The sequence below is a fragment of the Coenobita brevimanus genome, chromosome 23, assembly GCF_032717465.1.
Source record: "Coenobita brevimanus isolate Jiangsu-jjx chromosome 23, ASM3271746v2, whole genome shotgun sequence".
Taxonomy (NCBI): Eukaryota; Metazoa; Arthropoda; class Malacostraca; order Decapoda; family Coenobitidae; genus Coenobita; species Coenobita brevimanus.
Genome location: NC_136976.1, coordinates 59,056,278 through 59,077,451, shown reverse-complemented (window position 1 = coordinate 59,077,451; position 21,174 = coordinate 59,056,278). Strand labels below are relative to the sequence as shown.

General features: G+C 40.7%; 2 non-coding genes across 2 annotated transcripts; one reads left to right on the top strand and one right to left on the bottom strand.

Annotated features, from left to right (window-relative positions):
- Window positions 1-5,293: 5,293 nt before the first annotated feature.
- LOC145393118 (5S ribosomal RNA) lies at window positions 5,294-5,410 on the top strand. The gene has a single exon (XR_013896135.1). It is a non-coding gene; the product is annotated as a 5S ribosomal RNA (ribosomal RNA).
- Window positions 5,411-15,093: 9,683 nt separating this feature from the next.
- TRNAS-AGA (transfer RNA serine (anticodon AGA)) lies at window positions 15,094-15,175 on the bottom strand. The gene has a single exon. It is a non-coding gene; the product is annotated as a tRNA-Ser (tRNA).
- Window positions 15,176-21,174: the final 5,999 nt, after the last annotated feature.

Genomic DNA, 21,174 nt, shown 5'->3' with positions numbered 1-21,174 from the left:
AGAAAAAGTGGAGGCAACAGAGAGGAAATAACACCAGGGAGATACCGAAAAGAAATAAAGAGAAGAGAAAATATTCAGAGTTGCAGAGGGCAGAAAAGGAGAAGAAAATGTGCAAAAATACAACTGGAAACTGTAAAATTAAAGACAAAGGCTCTAAGGATCGAAAAGGGAAGGAGAGAGGGAGGAGGAGAAGGAGGAGGAGGAGGAGGAGGAGGAGGAGGAGGGAGAAAGAAAAAATATGGAAAAATGGGGAAAATATGGGTGGAAGAGTCTGAGCTTACAAACTGGAGGGCGGATACAGAATTGGGGAGAAAGTAAAAGAAAGCAGGGAAAAGCAATGTAGACACCTAGAACATTCGTGCAGTAATGAAGGGAAGGGACAGGAAAAAAGAAAGAATCGAAGATGATAATTAAGAGGCACGGAAGAGGCCTTGATCGTATGGGGAGAGAGAGAGAGAGAGAGAGAGAGAGAGAGAGAGAGGGGGGGGGGAGCTTGGAAGACGGAATAGGAGAATCAAAGGCAAAAACGGAAATGGCTCGGAAAAATGAGATTTACATAGGAATCGAAGAAGAGGGTAGAGAGGGAGAGGAAAGAAGCAATGGAGAAGAGGCAAAGCGAATTATTCTCTCGTTTACATTTTTCATTTAAATGTATTTATTATTTTTACCAAGTTCCATTGCTCACTGGATGGACGTCAGTTGAGTTTTTAGCGGACTAGATATGCCCATGACTTAGCTACTGTGGATGCTTTATAAAACTGATCAAGTTGCCCAAGTATCGAACCAAGAAATGGCCAACTCAAGTGCGTTTAACTGGACAATGAACAACAGCCCCTTTCAGCCCGTCTGATGGCCTGGTGTAGTCAAACTGCAGAGCCGATTCAGTTAGTTATCAAGGAGACCTAGTCCTGCATCATGCATACGGCTCATCGAATTTCGTGTACCTGCAACTTCGTATATGAGCTGTGGGAATGGTTCAATTACGTCAGATGAAAACAAACCGGCTACATTACTTCCGTTTGCTTGTCGTTATACAACCACAGCTGCTAAAAATGATGTGATGTTCGAGTCTTTCATTCCCGCCAGAGAGGTGCTGACAAGGAACCTACATGTGGTGTTGCTGTGCATCCTGGCTGGAACGAAAAGCTGCGACGTCAGCAGTAGTATCAAACCTTCTCATATTTCCCTACACCTTGGAAAGCATCCTTGTCCGACCCTGGTGAGGCGGTGTCTACCACAGTGGGACACCGGATTCCTACTGTATGTAGGAATGCCCCACAAAAGCAGCTTCTTCCCTGTGGTCAATGGGTCTCTTGGCCAGACAAACCAGGGTTACGCAACAACATCTTTTCAGATAGCACAGTGACCTTGACTGAGGTGGATACCCCAAGGCACGACATAACAGTACCAAAGGAGAGCAAATAAGAGAACGCAACAAAATATTTCCGCACAAGGCAGACACGGAACAAGAAAGAAGGAAAAAAAAAACGAAAGAGAGAAAGGGGGCGAAGGGGAGAAAGGGGGGAAGCGGAGAAGAGATAGAGAGGAAGAACTAGCCAGAAGAGGAAAGAAGAATGAAAAGGGAATATAAAAATATGAAAGCAATGAAAAAGTTGGGACAAAGAAAAGAAGGAAAAGACAAAGGCGGAAATAACAGAGGCACAGAACACAGACTGACCCTACGAATCGAGTAAGAGAGAAGAGGAGGAAGATAGAGAGGAGGCAAGAAGAAGAAGAAGAAAAGAGGAACAGAAAGGCATGGGATGAAGAGAATGAACTACCTTATCATTTGAAGAAGAGGATCGGAAGGAAAAGGAAAAGGAAAAACAAAAAATAGAAATAGGAGTTCGTCTACACCCCTTCGTATACTGTTTAAAAGGCAAAGCCGTCAAAGAGAGAAAGAGAGAGAGAGAGAGAGAATCAGAATTTTGGTTGTCATTATTTTTTACACACAGCTGCTTGAAAAGTATTGTAATAGTATCTAGATTAATAAAAAAAATAAAAAAATGCATTCAGTGTGAAACAATGAAGCAAACAACCCAGGACATAATCTTTAATATCCGAATTATTATGCAAAAAATATATATTATTTCCCGTAAATCTTATTGTGATTCTGCTTATAATTTAAGAGATATCGCTAGATCTGGTTTCATGAGTCTCGCGAAAGTTGGTAAGCATGCAAAGGAAGGAAAGTCAAGAAATATTTTTGCAACATCCTTCTACAGCAACATTTAAATGTTAAAATAGTCATGTGTGTATCGAGCTGCTCACGGGTCTCTGTAGCAATAACACGTTAGGCTTGGCGTGTCGAGAGCATAACTTAATCACTGGCTTGGCGTGGGTACGTTATGGTGTAACCCTTTCTGTTTTCGGCTGTTTCGAGTTGTGGTCGTGTTGCCTATTTTATATAAGATGTCACTGCATAAGAGTTTCGCTTCTTCAAAGCAACTTGTAGCCTGCTGCTATAGTAACTCCTAGTTACTATTACATGTGCAATCATTGTGAGCCCCCCCTTTGTCCTGATGGGTGAAGTTGATTTCACCTGCTCTACAGTATCTGGTTAACTCTATCACTCCCTTTAGCGCCTCAAGACGGTCAAGCATGCAACTGTCATTGGTGTCAGTCCAGCATGCTCGATGAAAATGAAAAAAAAGTTCTGAGAGACTCAACTGTCTATAGGCACCCTTAACTGGCCAATCATGCTGTTATCACGTATTCAGTGTATTCACATTACAATAAGCTATAATGTATTACACACACACACACACACACACATACATACATATATATATATATATATATATATATATATATATATATATATATATATATATATATATATATATATATATATATATATATGTGTGTGTGTGTGTGTGTGTGTGTGTGTGTGTACTTAATTTAATTTTAATTTCATAAAATTAAGTATATATAAATTAAATTAAGTAAAAATAACGGTCAGAGCACAAAAGCAGCGTATCAGGCCATAAAGGAGTTAACTGGGACTGAAAACAGAAGGAAGGAAATACCTGTACGAGACAGAAATGGTAACTTGGTGACTAAAGATTTGGATATAAAAGGATGGTGGGAAGAGCATTTTGAATCTGTCCTGAACAGACCAATCCCAGCTGAAGAGGACATTTTGCCAGCCGAGAGAGATTTGCAGATAGAAGCAGGAGACATAACCTTGGAAGAGGTAGCAAAATCTATAAAGGAGTTAAAGAATTTTAAGGCCCCAGAAAAGGATGGAATATTTCCTGAAATGCTTAAGGTGGAAAATGATGATTTGTTGAATGCGCTTTTGAAACTTTTTAATGTGGCTTGGGATAATGGTGGAACTCCAGAAGAGTGGAAAAATGGAGTGATTTAAAAAAAAAAAAAAAAAAAAAAACGGAGATTTAAGTGTGTGGCAACTGGGGGGGGGAGGATACCTTTGACACCTGTAGTTGCAAAAGTCTTTTCCAAAATCTTGTTGAACAGAATAGAGCCAGTAATTGATAAAATTTTAAGAGAAGAACAAGCGGGATTTAGAAAGAGTCGAGGTTGTAATGATCAGAGTTTTATTGTAAGGCATCTAATGCAACAAGCTAATGAGATGAAAATGCAACTTAGTATGTGTTTTGTGGATCTTGAATAGGCGTTTGATAGTGTTTCAAGGGAGCTATGTTGAAAATTATGAGATTCTATGGTATACCAGAAGAGTCTGTAAATATTATTAGAAGCCTGCATGAAGGTACTTTTTGTAAGGTAATGGTGGGTGGTTCTTTGAGTGATCCAGCTGAAGTTAGGTCAGGATTGATTCAAGGAGGAGTTCTTTCGCCATTGCTGTTTGTTTTGGTTATGGATTATGTTATGAGAAAGGTTGTCAGGAGAACAGGTGCAGGAATTAACTGGAAAGAAAATAAGAAGCTGATGGATTTGGACTATGCTGATGATATTGTACTGATTTGCGAAGTATTTACGAGATGCAGAGGGTGCTTGATTGTCTGGTGGAGGATGAAGAAAAAGTGGGATTGGTAATAAACTGTGGAAAAACTGAAGTTATTAATATGAATGTGGAGAACCAAATCGATTGTGTAATTGGGAATAATGTGGTGAAGAACGTAGAAAATTTTATATAAGGGAACGATTGTATCCCACTAACTTGTATAAAGAGAATACATGCCAAGTATGTTTTTTTTTTTATTAAACAATGAAATTGAGGAGAGGATTAGACTGGCTTGGCGAGCTGCTGGAATGCTGAAATCTGTTTGGAGTAATAATATGCTTTCGGTACATACGGTACTAAAGTAAAAATTTACAAGTCCATAGACAGAGCAATTTTAATTTATGGGCATGAGTCATGGTACAGTACAATTGCAACAGATCAGAAAGTATTAGGATTTGAGAATAAAATACTGAGAAGGATTCTTGGGGTAAAGTGGCAAGACAGAGTTACAAATGAAAGAGTAAGGGATATTACGAGAGTGGAACCAGTTGATGAATATGTGAGACTGTCTCGCTGAAAGTGGCTGCGGCACATACATAGAAAAGAAGGCAGTTTAATACAGGATGTGCCAGAGTGGACTGCTAGTGGAAGAAGAGGTAGAGGTAGGCCGAGAGAAACCTGGTTGAGGACAATGAAAAGAGAAGCAGGAGAGGAGTGTTGGTGGGACCTGAAGGAGATGGCAAGAGACAAATATTGGTGGAGAGAGTTCATGGAGGCCCTATGCATCCCGTGGGGTGCCACAGGAAATGACTGAGTGACTGATATGTATATATATATATATATATATATATATATATATAAGCACGCACACACAGACACATACACACACACACACACACACACACACATATATATATATATATATATATATATATATATATATATATATATATATATATATATATATATATATATATATATATATATATATATATTCCTAACAGCTGACACTTATCTGCTTATTGCTAAGATATTTGCCAACAATATTGCTCATTTTATGCTACAATTTCCCATCACTGCATACAATATAAAGCGCGTAAATAAACTCGTAAGTTTCTGTCCCACTGACTATTAGTTCTTTGGGGTACTGAGGGAAAGAGATTCATAAATACGATAACTCCAATTCTCTCAAATGAAAATACATACATTTACCTTTCAAATGACATGGCACTTCATCTTTTATGTAGCTCCAACATTTGCACACAGAAAATTTTTATGTAGTTCCAACATTTACACACAGAAAATACATTCCAAAAATGGGAATATATTATGTTCTTACATTCATGTATACAATATATTCATGAGGCACGGCCATACCACGTTGAGTACACCGCTTCCCGTCCGATCAGCGAAGTTAAGCAACGTTGGGTCTGGTTAGTACTTGGATGGGTGACCGCCTAGGAACACCAGATGCTGTTGGCATCCCTACGTGTCAAGTGGGGTTGGTGGAGGATTAGTGCCCCTCCCTGTAAAACAATTAACTCTAAGCCGTTGGCCACCCCGTTTGGGATACATGGCGTCTGGCAATGAATGAATGAAACCTTCCTCATGATGTGCATACTGGCAGGGTGTGTGAGAGAAATATTACTCATTTTCATTAATCTTTTCACATCTTGTCACTGCTTGCAATGTAAAGCTCGTAAACTCACTGGTAATTCTCTTGTTCCACCACATTAACTCTCAGTCTTCGGGGTTAATTGAGGGGGAAAACATCATAAACGAGGTAATTAAGTTTCTTTCACAATAATGTGCACACATTTATCTCTCACAGGACACTTATTGCATTTTATGTCTTAAGTAGCCCACATTACTTGTATAAAGAGAATACATGCCAAGTATGTTTTTTTTTTTCTTTCAGTCATTAGTCAGGCCCGGCGTAGTTTCTCTAACTGAGGCGACTGGAAGGAAATGAGTCAGGGGATAATATTGCCCTAAATAAGTACGTCATACGTAGGTCTACAGTTCTGAAATGGGGGGGGACCTTAATTTTCGAAACTTGAAAAAAAAACTCCGGTACTTGTGTCAGCCGATGGTTAAGAAATGTGGCTACAACAGTAAAATGGTTAAATGTATACCAGAGGGTGAGGGTAGTTTGATTTATGTACAGAATAATTATCCCGTCCGTATTCGTTTAGAGTATATCACACTTGTATTATTAGCCTGACTTGCTCAACGATGATTAAGTATGATACTCTTAAAGTTATCCAGTTGTAATGGTGTTCGTCAGGACAATGAGCTATTTTACTAGTATTTCTTTATCATCATGAGGTACCTTAAATAACTTTAGTGTAATCATTACGCATTGCTGTTGCTTTACTCCCTATCCGTTGGCGGAGGTATCGACTGTTAAGCAATATACTTGACAATAAATGGGGAGAAGCCCCTAGGGTATCCAGTCTTAAGAAGAATGTTAGAACACATGGAATGACCATCTGTATTGCTACTGTACTAAATTCTTACAATATTTCTGACAGCCTTCACAAGGTAAATAGAAACGATCCTGCAGGAATATATTCAGTGTCATACATTCTGTCCTAGATATATTCACATAATAAAAAAACCTCTGGCCCAGGACTCACATCTTTTCAGACAAAAGATCACCTATCGAAACACACACACACACACACACACACACACACACACACACACCACTCAGTTTTACATGCATCATTCCCCTCATTCCCCTTAGAGACACCACACCCGCACTCGCACTTTGTTGCCATGGGGAAGGGTAAAATCTGGCAGAGAGAGAGAGAGAGAGAGAGAGAGAGAGAGAGAGAGAGAGAGAGAGAGAGAGAGAGAGAGAGAGAGAGAGAAGCGCGCCCTCTGTTTATCGGTAATCCAAATATTGGAAGGCGAAAGACGGGTAAGATCCGATACACCCCTTACGCTAGGTGGATAGATAGATAGATAGATAATAGAGAGAGAGAGAGAGAGAGAGAGAGAGAGAAGAGTGGGGGAGTAAGGGTGAAAACAAAATAAATAAAAAAGGTGGAAAATAAAAAATACAGAAGAGAGGAAAAGGAATGTCAAGAAAGGGACTGGGAGAAGAACTGAGAACAGGAAGAGGAGGAGGAGGAAGAGGAGAAAAATCAGGGAGAAAAGAAGAAAACCGGAGAAAGGAGGGAAAAGAAAAACTGATATATGTGGGGAAATGCAAGAAAGGACCATGACCAAAGAAAGAAAAATGAGGAAACGGGGAGAGAGGTGAGAAAAGAAAGACGAAGTGATGAGAAGTGAAGAGGAAGAGATGATAAAGAGAGATTGCCGGGGAGACACGGGTCAAGAGGCTCGAGTACGACACGAAGAGGAGAGAAAGGAGGAAGAGAATGGCAAGGAAGAAAAAGAGGGAAAAACAGAAGATAAAAGAGCATGAAAAAAGAAGACTCATGAGAAAATGGAGACATGGATATAGAAGAGACAGGAAGAGATGGGAAGAATAAACTGGGAAAGATAGGAGGCGAAGAATGGAAAAGAAAAAAAAGCACGGATAAGAAAGGATGCGGAATGTGAACTACTGAGAAGGAAGAATAATGAAAGAAACGAAGGGAAGAAAGAAGAAAGATTAGAAATGAAAATAAAAGGAAACAGTACGAAAATAAGAGAGAAAAGAAGCGAAGAGAATATCAGGGAGTGAACAAGGGAAAAAGAGAGCAGAGAGAGAAAGCAAAACCTTAAAAAAAAGGAGAAAAATATCAGGGAAGGAACCAGGCGAGAGAGGAGAGAAGACGTGGAGAAAAGCAGGGAAGTGAATAATGCGAAAATGAGATGAAATAAGAAGGGCAGAGAAGGAAAGAATGAATTGGTCAGCCCGCGTACTTGTGACGGGCGGGGATATAGAAATGATGAGAAGCGTGGAGGAAAGGGGTAGAGAAGAGGAGAGAATGAAGGAGAAAGATGAGCCATGAAAGAAAGCAAGAGGACGACAGGGATAGGATGAGAAGTGCAGAGTACAGGGAAGGAAGCAGGGAATACGAGAAAATGAAAAGAGACGAGATGAGTAACAGAAGAGAAATAAAAAGAAGTAAAACAGTGGAGGGCATTGGAGAAAGCCAGAAAAGAAACCAGGGGAAAAGACAGAAGTGAAGAGGAGAAGGAGGGAACGCGACAAGAGCGGAGAAAGAAAGCCCAGAGAGGAAACAGGGGAAAAGAGAAAAGTGAAGAAGATGAGTGGAAGAAAGAAAAGAAGAGAAAAGTAAAGACTGAGGTGGCCCGATTCAAGGCAGGACCAAGGAATTTGATACTTTCACCTCTGATATCGCTGCAGAGAAGATGGGTTTAATTTCATCTTTCAAATGTTACTCCATCTTGCTATATTTGTGGTTCTTTGAGTTCTACTGATTTGGATTTTTTAAATATTTTTCAATCTTTCCAACTTTAATTTTTAAATATAACCCTATCAGGTTTCTAAGCATTCAAAGTCTGGCTCATGGCACGCGGTTATAATCAATAAAGGGATCCCTTCATGTGAAAAGCTGGTTGAGGTACAGTTAGGAATATTCTGCATCAAAAGGTTCAACAATACTGCGTGCAGGTACGCAATATAGTATAGAATACTTTCACCTCGGATATCGCTGCAGAGAAGATAGGTTTATTTTCATCTTTCAAGTGTTACTCTATCTTGCTATGTTTGTGGTTCTTTGAGTTCTACTGATTTGGATTTTTAAAATATTTTTCAGTCTTTCCAACTTTAATTTTTAAATATAATTCAATCAGGTTTCTAAGCATTATAATCAATAATGGGATCCCTTCATGTGCAAGGCTGGTTGAGGTACACTTAGGTATATCTTGCATCAAAAGGTTCAACAATGCTGCATGCAGGTACGCAATATAATATAGGATTCTTGCCACTGATCAATGTGTAAAAAATGTACCCCGGGTAAAACACAAAAACCTGCAAAACGATGCAAGATCCTCAGAACATCACAATGGTATTCAATGCTCGCTAGATCTACTCTCTCTCTCTCTCTCTCTCTCTCTCTCTCTCTCTCTCACACACACACACACACACACACATTCCCGTCACGACTGAACGTGGGTCACCCAACACAAAAATGCTCTGAAGGAATCTGTGCAACTGTGCATGACGGCTAGAGTGACTGTGATAGGTTAGGCACATCGATGCGGGGATCTTGCAAAACGAAATGTAACCTGATGAGAGTGTATGTATTGATGGTTCAAGTTCATCATCATAATCGTATTTTCCATTATTGCTTGTTTCGCGGGATGACGCTTTTATATTATATTTTCACCATCCTCAAACGATTCTGAGGGTGGAGTGACTTCTCGAAATGCAGGGATTTGATGTAATCTCAGTAAACCTTTCACAAGATTTCCTTTTTAATCTTAAGTTGGATAAAATTGTCTTGCGATTGCAAGAAAAAATACTGGAGTCCTTGATAAATTAGGGACGATATGGGGTTTCATTAAAGTGAAGCACCAAGCACCACATGAGGTTTAGCTAGACTGAAGCAGCTAACGTGAGAAAATCCTTAGACAACGAAAGTGAAGCTCAACATGGGACCTCAATACAGTGAATTTTATTATGGGGCCTCACTAAAGTGAAGCTTAATATGGCGCCTCGTTAAAGTGAAGCTCAATTTGAGGCCTCGAAACACAAACTCAATTTGGGGCCTCCATACAGTGAAACTTAATATGAGGCCCCGTTAAAGTGATGCTTAATATGGGACCTCACTACAGTGAAGCTTCATATGAGGCCTTGCTAAAAAGAAGCTTCAGATGGGGCCTCACTAAAGTGAAGCTTAATATCAGGCCTCGCTAAAGTGAAGCTTCATATGGGGCCTCGCTAAAGTGAACCTTAATATGGGGCCTCACTAAAGTGAAGCTCCTTGTGTGTGAATATCCTTGGAGTGTGAGTGACTGACAAGCTCGCTCCAAGAGATATTTCCGCAGTTAAAAGTGGCTAGTGGTAGTAGGAATAAAATACATAAGATGCCATTGCAGAGAAGGGCTCAGGATTCCAGAGGTTTCGACGATGGGTAAATGTAGGTGTTTTCCTTGACCGCTGGTGATTGTTCTCTTACTTCTATGTGTTATAATTCTGCCTGTTTCTAGAGCCTGCCTACACCATGACTGAAAGTAAAGGGTAAGTGACGAATATGATGGTGATGGTTGTGATGAATTAGGTGACGATGATGATAATGATGACTCAATTTTTATGTTTGCACAGTTGCATTTTGGTATGCTAATCTTTACTGCATCAGACCTTCCTGTAAGTTTGTTTTTACGTTTATGTTAGGTTTCATCTCACAAAATAGCTAACAAGTTCATCAATAATTCAAGGTTATGTACATTTATCCGGTTTTGCCAAAAGTCTCGGATTCACATTTCCGATTTTCTCCCGTACACCAATAGAGAGCTAATACCAACTGTCTACTTAGTTATGTCAGAAATAACACAACCACGATAGCAGGGAATAAATGATGGTGTGTGTGTGTGTGTGTGTGTGTGTGTGTGTGTGTGTGTGTGTGTGTGTGTGTGTGTGTGTGTGTGTGTGTGTGTGTGTGTGTGTGTGTGTGTGTGTGTGAAAACAAAATCAGTCGGTGAAATCTTTATCTAGACAGACACTCACATGGTCATGCCAATCATATATTAAAAATACAACATCATGCCTCCCAAGGCCTCCAAACCCCATCCCTGGCTTTTCCCGGCTTATTTAAGGAATTTCCCCACAGTCTCTCCCCTACCATTTTTTTTTTTTTTTTTGTATAGCAGTATAAAGTTAACTCTTCCACTGCTATGTGTTAATTTTAATGAAAGTAAAATCATCCACCGGTAGCATGAAAAAAGTAAAACTGCATCATCTGGCTAAAGAGTAATATACCCTTGTACAATATCCATGTTTGTATAATGCCAATGCAGTATACATCGATATTAAGGAAATACACAAATGCCAACTAAGAAAGCACTGACGGAGTACTCGAAATCTACTGTAGTGTTTGGCACAGGAGTATTCTCTGGAGCTTCTACTGTAGTGTCCTCTTCAGAGCCCGATACTGCGAAAGAAGAACTAGGCCCTTCTCTCTGGCTCTGGTCTGTGGGTAGTGTCAGCTGAAGGGCTGACAGGTAACTCTGGTAGCAGAGGACTGAAGCAGATGGCAGTGTTGTTATACGAGTGCATGATACCCAATTCGTTCTGCTTCTCACTGTTGCTTTATGACCTTATATTTCTCCATGGCCTGAGGAGTACCTGTGTGTGGCGGTGCATCTGTGAACACTGAGAATATCTGCGGTCCTCTTAAAAAAGTGTTAATGGGTTTTTAATGACCGGTTTGCCAGGTTGTTCTGGTTTCACATTACGGCATATAATAGTGTACTAGATCTCTTGTTGTCAAAACAATATTCCTAGTCTTCAGTGTATCCATCACCATCATCACCATCATCATCATTATTATCATCATCATTTTTTGAAACGGTCACAGAAAAATTCAAAACAAGGATGACTGTAGTTAGACTTTAACTCTCTCTCTCTCTCATTTTATATATATATATATATATATATATATATATATATATATATATATATATATATATACTGTATAAAAAGCAACCTCTTCACACACACACACACACACACACACACACACACACACACACACACACACACACACACACACACACACCAACTAAATCTGACACACTGACACTTACACTAACAAACTGACAATAATACACGGGCAGTGACACACTGACACTGATCGTTTTTCACTGACACAAATACTCTGACGGAACCATGCTGACACTGCTGCACTTACACTGCTTCATTGACACCTTTGACAGAAACTCTGACACAGTGACACATACATTCTGATCCACAGACACTGACACTTACACACTGTTTCTGACACAGTAACACTGAATCACTCACAGTCCTTCACAACGATACTGATAGCGATAATGTGTTACACTGGCACTGACATTTTCACATTTACACTGACCCAATGGCACGCTAAAACACTTGCAAAAATCGAAACTAAAAGTGATACTCTGATACCATGACATACTGTACTGGTACTCCAATCACTGATAAACTTGCACTTAGACACAATGGCGCAGCGCCTAACAATGATGCACTGACTCACTGGCACTTTGGCACTTTTACACACACAGAGACTTTGACACACTGGTACGCTGACAATCTGAGACTCTGACTTACGAGTACTGACCCTCTGGTACACTGACACCCTGATACACGACACTGACAATAGAAAACACTGACACTGTAACATACTGACCCTCTGATAACCTGGAACGCTGACTCTGATTCTGACACACTGACTCTGACATACTGACACACTAACACTCTAATACAATGAAGCTCTGGTACACCGCACAGGCCAACCTCTGCCAGAGTCCTCAGCTTTAAAGTGGTCTGTTCGTGTTACGTCCCATCCCGCCCCTCCCAGCTCCGGCACACACCTGTCCTGGCCCTTCACAAACATCGTCACACATCTGTCTCTTATCACACAACTTTCTTGGTACCATCGTTCATATATCCTAACACAAACACACACCTGTCCCAGCCCTTTACACACCTGTCATGGCACCATCGTACATCAATCCTGGCACACACACCCGTTCCAGCCCTTTACACACCTGTACTGGCCTTTCATACACCTGTCCTGCTCCATCACAAACTTGTCCTGTCTCATCACGCACCTGTCCTGGTCTTACTATACATCTGTCCTAGTCTAATCACACACCTGTCCTGGCCCCAAAACACACGTGTTCTGACCTGTCACAGAATGCGATAACTAGAGTGCTCTATAAATGAAATGATGGAAGAATATATAACCACTATGAGGCGCGTCTCCATGCTTTGATTATATACTCTGACGATTGCAAGAAACAAATATACAGGGATGTACTAGACAGGTGCGGGAAAATACGGGGCTTCATTAAAATGCAGCATAATATGGGTTTCCCTTGAGTAAAGCACCACGTTTGCGAAAATTCTTAATGAGTGACTGACTGACTGGGCCTCTCTAAGAGATGCTTCCGCATCTAAGGGGATTTCATCGTAATAAAAGATGTAGCAGTATCCTCTGATCCCTAGTTGTAAGCGAAATTTCCCGGTGTCAGAAGAATCCCATAGCTTCCCTCTCTCTCTCTCTCTCTCTCTCTCTCACTCACTCACTCACTCACACACACACACACACACACACACACACACACACACACACACACACACACACACACAGTTCTTTATATTTCTCACCTTTCTTCAACTTCATTTTTTTTTCTGCAACTCTCATCCTACCGCTCTCTATCGTTGTCCTACCATACATATGAAGGCATCTCAGCTGGAATTCACGGATGCCTTAAGAGTCTTCACTTTCCTGTCATCTCCCACATTCTTTAGCCTTTGGCCTCGCAGACACGCACATAAAAACAAAAAATCTTGCTTTTCTTCGCAGTTTTCATCTTGGCCTTCCATTTTTGTCTCGCCTTCATGCAAGTAAGAAAAATATAAAAATATTCACCCTATCTAACATTTCATCATCTTTCTCACACTTTGCACATATTGGTAGCACCTAAACTGTCTCGGGCAAGAAGGAAATGTTCCTCTCCTCACCTTACATTGCTTCATCTCCACATTCTTATATCTTTTCCCACTCCTCTGGCCTCTCGTACCTGAAAAACAAGTAAACAAAATATAAACAAAAATAAAACTCACCTCTTACATTTATTCATAATCTCTCAGTTTGGCTTTTCCCTTTAACTCTTCATACATATAAGAAACGTTATCCATGTTAATCTGTACCTCGTATATGCAAAAAAAAGAACTGATCTTCACCTGATTTACAATTCCTCGTCTTCTACACTTTATTCACACTGTTATCTTTACCCTCCCGTACAAGCAACAGAGAAAGAAAAATACTCCTCACTTTCCTTACCTTTCTTCATCTTCACCACAATTTCCACGTTCCACCATCTCTAGTAACTGCGAAAAAAAAAAAAATCAATAAAACTTACCCATATCTTTATCTCACAATCTTTTACACTGTTCCGCCACAGCTTATACTGTATATGTAAAAATGAAAAACAAAAAGAAAAGGAATGAAAAAAATATTCACCTATATCTTCATCCTAAGCACAGGTTCCACACTCCTCTATCCCCCATATATGCAACACTAATTACTATCTGAACTCCCCCCCCCCCATAAAACAAGTAAACATCCACCTATCCATCCATCCACCACACACACACACACACACACACACACACACATACACCCACACCCACACACACACACACACACACACCACTGATCCTCCACTTTTCATGAGGAGACACAACGCGGGTATCATATTTCATGAGAGCGCCAGTTGCCATGAAAGAGGTAACAGGCGGCACGCTCACAGTCACTTGTTTTGCGGCAGGGGGCAGGGCGCGTCAGTCAGGTGTGGTGATGCGCTGGGGGCTTGATTGGTGGTTGATTGTGTTGATTATTTATGAGTATTTGAGAAGTCAGACCTGCGCTACTGCCGGGTCAATTCTTCTTGATTCCTTTGTTGTTGCTGTTAATACTATCATTATCATAATCATCATCCTCATCCTCGTCGTCATCATTATCATAACGCGATTCCCAGTATCAAAAATGGAGTGAGCAAGAATCGAAAGCACCCACCCATCGACAGACACAGATACCATCCTATCCTTAGTTGATCTACGAGAAATGGAGTAGGCAGGACTCAGAAGCAAGAAAAGAGGAAAAACACAAATGTACAGCTATCACTGAAAGCAACAGTCAAAAATAGGAACATATGAAACATAAGAAAATAGCACAACTAAAGTAACTCGGTTGGCCTAGATAGGGTTACTCTTTTCTAAAGGCACTAAAATACACAGGTTGTTACAACTGCACATAGGAAGACTCTCACATAGTCCCAACATCCTTCTCCCGAAACTTGCAGGGAGCCTTAACCTTCTCTGCGCTCTCGTAGCCTACCTTCTACAGTTAATGGGTAACTGTACTACAGCTTATCAGATCTGACGCAACTGACCTATTCAGCTCCTAACGTGGCAGACATAATGTAGGTCTTTCTTCGTCTGCTTCAAAAATCCTAGCTTAAAACTCTCTCGCAGTGAGTAGGATTCGAACCTACGCGGGAAGATCCCATCTGATTTCTAGTCAGACGCCTTAACCACTCGGCCATCACTGCGCTCTACTGCAAGAGATTAACCCTCTGTCATAAGTTTCTGCGAGCTAGGTAATTTGGTCTGTTGTAAGTTAGGATGCAATAAAAGGTTCTCAGTCATCGGCCAAACGTTAGTAGTGTTGATGCTTACATTTTGTTGTCTGAGGTTTTTCTTGGACATTAAAAATGAAAAATCGCTGACACCTGCCGAAATAAGAATCAGTGCAAGTAATTTTCACCCAAAGAAAGAACTCATTCCTTTCAAAATTTTCATTAATGTCTGCAACGCGATCAGATATATCCAATCAGTTATTCTAGCCACGTACATTAACCTTTTCCCTATGAGACACCTTGATAAAGTGAATAAAATCGTTTCGTGGCTGAAAGGACAAAAGTAAAATGGAGTCACTCTACTGAAGGGATTAATAGAGATACCTGTAATTTCTCACCCCATCACTGCAAAGTCCATCTCCAAACATGTTAAGGGCACATAGAGAGCACATACCTCCATCAACACCTACACAAGAAAACTCAGATCACCAACAAAATTTAATCAACTTTTCTTCGGACCATGACCCACATATCCACAAAAATTCGTTGAAATCCATTGATAATTTTTTGAGATATGATGTAGATAAATATAAAAAAAAACAGTCCTGAACCGCGATTCCACCTTAGACCACCACCAAAATTTTACCAACTACTCATTGGCCCATGACCCACATATCCACAAAATATCATTGATATCAACCAATAACTTATTTGGATACCTTGTGAACAAACAACAAAAAAAAGTCCTGAACTGGGATTCGAAATTAAATCACCACCAAAATTTAACAAATTCTTCCTTGGCTAATGACCCACATAATAAAAAAATTTCATTGAAATCCATCAATAACCTTTTGAGGCAAACACACAGGGGTGAGATTACATAACCTCCTATATCTTTGCTGGCAGAGGTAGCCTAAATACAGACATTATTGATGGTAGCGCTTGTCCACCGTATGACTGCATGGTGCCATGCCTGCAAGATCCAGAGAATATCTGGAAATACCATCGGAAGAACAACAATAAAAAGGCCTTAATACCTTTTTGCATGACCTAGTTAGTGATATCCAGTGGTACCACTTCAGATCTATACCAGCACAACAAGATATCTCCGGTCAATTCCGGTATTTTTACAACCAGTGTACTTAGTATCTTCAGCAGTGATAAGATTCGTTCAGAGTAGTTCGGGTCCAATTCTCAGTTAAATCCAGTAAGATTTTTCTTTTTTTGTTCACTAACGTGAGTTCAGTGCCACATAGGTCCAGTTAGGCTTTACTCCCGTCTCACAACTGCACTGACAACTGAAGGTCCTTTTGGGGGTAATGATCATAAGAGTGGATACAGCAGTGGATTGGAGACTGCGACTGTATATATATGGTTTGGGGTTGAACCCCAGTGGGTGGATTTGACCTCGAGATCGCCAAATGTCCATTGCTCTTCCATGCAGCCCCACAGAAACGTCACACCATACTACTGTAGCATCAGATAATGACAGTGATATCGCTAACAAATTACACGGGAGATGTGGGTATCGGAGGTCAAGTGCCAAGCGACAAATATGGATTGCAAGGGGATCAGTTTACTGTTTTCTATTAGTAAGTAGACTAGTACCCTTGAATACACACATTTCCTGCTCTTTCTAGAAAAAAAAAAAAAAATCCTACTTGCGACAGGGAAGCAGTATCGCACGTTATTAGCTTTGTAAATCCGGCCCAGGGTCAGTTCAGGTGCACTCAGCATCAGGTCATTTCACTACCACTCAGGCTATTTTTTATTCATAAAGGCAGTTTCATCTGTTTCGGCGAAGTCAGGTCAGTTCGCCAGTTCAGGCCCATTAGTCCCCTGAAGTGGGGGAAGCTCAGACTGTTATATTCTCTTAGGGGAAGCTTTTCCAACTGGTGGGATTAGATATAGCCCCCTTACTATGAGGGGTCTCACCTCATTTCAGCAAAATCGCCTACAGATCTTTCACACTAACTTGGGCCCGATTTTCGTCCTTTCGCCTTTTTTTTTTTTTTTTTTTCTTATGTACTGCACCTCTTGAACTGTCCTCTTGAACTGTCCCCCTCTGTCTGTATTTCCTACTTCCTTTGATCTCCAGTCTTTCAAACGCAGTGTGTCAAGGCAACTCAAAATGAACGGATCTTGAATTTGGCTCTCTTTTGTATTTTTTTTTCTTGGAAGGAACTGTTATGCGGGCTCCTAGCCTTTGGTTCCTTCTTCCTTTCATAAAAAAAAAAATGGCAGAAAAAAATATGGTACTGCGGCTCTACATCATTCCTACAGCACTTACTCATGACTAGCATAATATTCTAGCGTAAATTTTTTCTTTTCTTTTTTTTTTTAACCCGGTATGCAAGACAGGGAGATGGCAATTTCAAGCCAAACTTTGGTAAAATAGGTGTAGTAGTAGAAATCTTAAAATAATGTCACTTGGATTAACAGGGTTAAAGGACAAATAGGTTCAGATCAATACACTCTTTAGTTCTTCTGAAGTCTGGCCCTTCAGTTCTTCCCCAGTCTGTTAAATCACTTCAGGCCCATTCAGGTACTGTTCAGGCCACAGCAATTCAGGCACGGTCACGTTCATTCAGGGAGCTCTAAATTCAGATGGGTTTATTTAAGTCTATTTAGGGGTTATACATCCAGTCGGGGTACTGGAGAGGAGGGCCCTCATGTGGTGGCAGCGATATATGTGGGGGGTGGAGCTGTCCTGTTACTCACATACAAACGTCCCTCAGCTCCCTCTCTATCTTCCCGAAAGGAGGTAGTGGACTGCAGGAGAAGGGCACCTCCAGCTTGCAGTCCATTGGGTTCACATTCAGATGAGCCTGGAGTTACTACTAGTACTACTACTATTACTACTACTACTACCACTACTACTACTACTACTACTACTACCAATCTACTACTACTACTATCACTTCTACTATATACTACTACTACTACTACTACAACCACTACTGTTTTTTATTCAAAACTCACCTTCATCCATTTGGTAATTATAATGTGAAGATCAAAACCAACCTTCATAATACTGTTCACCATTTGGAGTTGTAATGCGAAGATTAACACTAATCCTAATAATACAATCCGTCGGCCCCAAACACGCCAACGACTGTGGTTACCAACCATATACTACTACTTTTATTACGTTACTTTTTTTCATTAATATTACAGTGCTAATAAAGATATTAATCTATTGGAGTCACTGGTCTATGTGACTCTCGACCACAGTAGCTTCGTAATCCATACCCGCCAGAGAGACAAGCCTGAGGGCTAATGACCTTGTGCCCTTGAGGTATAGGAGTGTCGATCTCACGTGGGAGAAGGGCAGTCGACATCTCATCCAGGTCATACCAGAACTCTTAGGTTGATGCTTCTTCTCAGAAAGAACCTCTGCCAGTCTCAAGTAGAATCCTTCCACCTCTGGACCCGTCCCACCTGATGTTATGAACACGAGTGAAGTGAATCGGCCGTGGTCCACATGTTGGATCCTTTCTTGATAGACTCTGTTTTTTTTTCTCTCTCTCTCTTGTGTGTAGCTTCGACAGACAGTTCGCGGTGACATGCTGCCATGGCATTAATAGTATCGTAATGTCGAAGAAAGCCCCCTGCCCACGTGTCCAGAAACCTTGAGCGTTGACATCCACTCTTGCATCATTTGACGTGTTTGCGTTCTGTGGATGAAGTCCTCACCGTCTAGAGCAGGGGTCGGCAACCTACTGCCCGAGGGCCTGACCCGGACCATAAACTTAATCTGACCTGTCCGCCAGTATGTTCCACAAACTCACACAAAAATTCTTCCGTTTCTCACTTACCCAGTCAGCGAAAAACTAGTAACTCTTGCTGGCTGTTACTCACAATGATGAACACTGGTTAGAGTTAGTTTGTTCGAAAAAGTGTGTATTCGAACAGATTTGAGCTCAGATTAGGAGGCTGTGACGTGCTGCACCCAGCGCTTAGTGATCCAGCACTGCCAGATATGCAAGAAATATTGTCCAGTGCGATAATCTGGGATGTGATAAACGATAACATGCATGCGATATATTTAATAACTAATGGTTATTTAAAAGAAATGCCTTTATTTTAGTTGGTTCGATATTTTGCTAAAAAAAAAAAAAAAATAAAATAAAATGCTGCCCCCCCCCCCCAACAAGACAAAGTTGGGCCCCACCCATCAGTCTACTAGTCGCCAGTGAAGATAGGTGAGTTTTGACCGTCTTCAATTTTTGCTGTGTTGTTTTGTTTCCTATATATTATCTATTATTATCATTATTATTATTATTATTATCATTATTATTATTATTATCATTATTATTATTATTATTATTATTATTATTATCATCATCATCATCATCATCATCATCATCATCATCACCATCATTATCATGATTATTATTATTATTATTATTATTATTATTGTTATTATTGTTAAGTGAAGCTTGGACCATGTTGGAAGGACACAAGTCAAGAGTGAGAGCAGTGAAAATGAGTTATCTGAGAGAAGCATGTGGAGCTGCATTGAGAGACAGGCTGACTAATGAATCAGTGGAGGAGCGTTGTGGTGTGGATGTGGATGTGACAGAAAGCGTTAAGAGAAATACACTGAGGTGGTTTCGTCATGTGGAGAGGATAGAGAACGAGAGGCTAACAAGGAGAGTATGTGAGTGAGGTGGAGAGGGGGGAAGAGAAGGGGAGGCCGAGGATGGGATGGAGGGTTGAGTAGAGAGGTATATGAGAGAGGGGTATATGAGCTAGGAGCAGGACAGTGAAATGGTGGCGGACAGGGCGACATGAAGGCGACTTGTTTGTGGCCACCACTTACGAGATTAAGGCTTATGGAAAGAGATAGATAGATAGACAGATAGATAGATAGATAATTATTATTATTATTTTTTTTTATTATTATTATTATTATTATTATTATTATTATTATCATCATTATTATTATATCACTGGAGGAGGGGGTGTAGTCTTTGACAAGTTCAGAACATCTGGCCCGCCAGCTGAGTAACAGAGCAGTTCCAGCCTCCAGTCCATCAAAGGTTGCAGACCCCTAGAGGGAGCAGAGCTGGCTCTGATTTGACATCGTGGCATATATCCTGTAGCATTTTCGCAGCGAGGTCGGGTACTTCAACATGTCGAATGCACACAATACCTCCCTTCTTCCAAGCCATTGCATGGTTCGCATCAAAGACAGTGCCTGGCACACTGTTGAGGTAGGTTCTCTGTTGGCCACCCATATCTCAAGGCTATGGCGTCAATAAATTCGTGTGTGTTGAGGTGGATGCCCTTTTGCTTGAGAGGCAGGGTTGTCAACTAATTCGATGCCCCAACCTCATGTGCCATTTCAACTCCTCTGCACTGGTCTGATGTAAGTTGTTCGGTTAAGTGTTGCAGCTGACCCTTTTGTCATGCTTCTCACTCTTTGCTTATCTGTATCTTTATATCTTTCTGCCTTTGCCTGGTCGATTTCACTAGTCCAAACCTGGGCACAAATCTTCTTTAACAAGGATTCGATGAACCCAAGTGAACCCCCACGTTCACAGCCTGCCAGGGCTGCTGGATTCATAATACCAAGGCCTCCTATCCTGGATGGCAATGCTAAAAGATCCCTCTCTTCTGGTGTAGGGACGGCCATTGGTCGGTGATGGAAGGAATGGTTCCCTGACAGCATCCTCCAGTGGTTGTAGCAGCAACTCTATGTCGGGGATGGTCCGCATCACGAAGGTCCATTTGTGTTTTACATCATATCGTACGTAAATACAATGAATGCTGCATGGGGTTCTGTTTTTGCGTGGCTGGATAGCAAATGTATTTCTTCTACCCATATCTACTACTACCACTATTACATAACTACCACTAGTTATACTACTGTTACTTCCACCACTACTACTGACCTAACTTCTTTTCTACCACTACTATTAGTACTGCTACTGTTACCACTACTACCATTATAGTTACTACTGTAT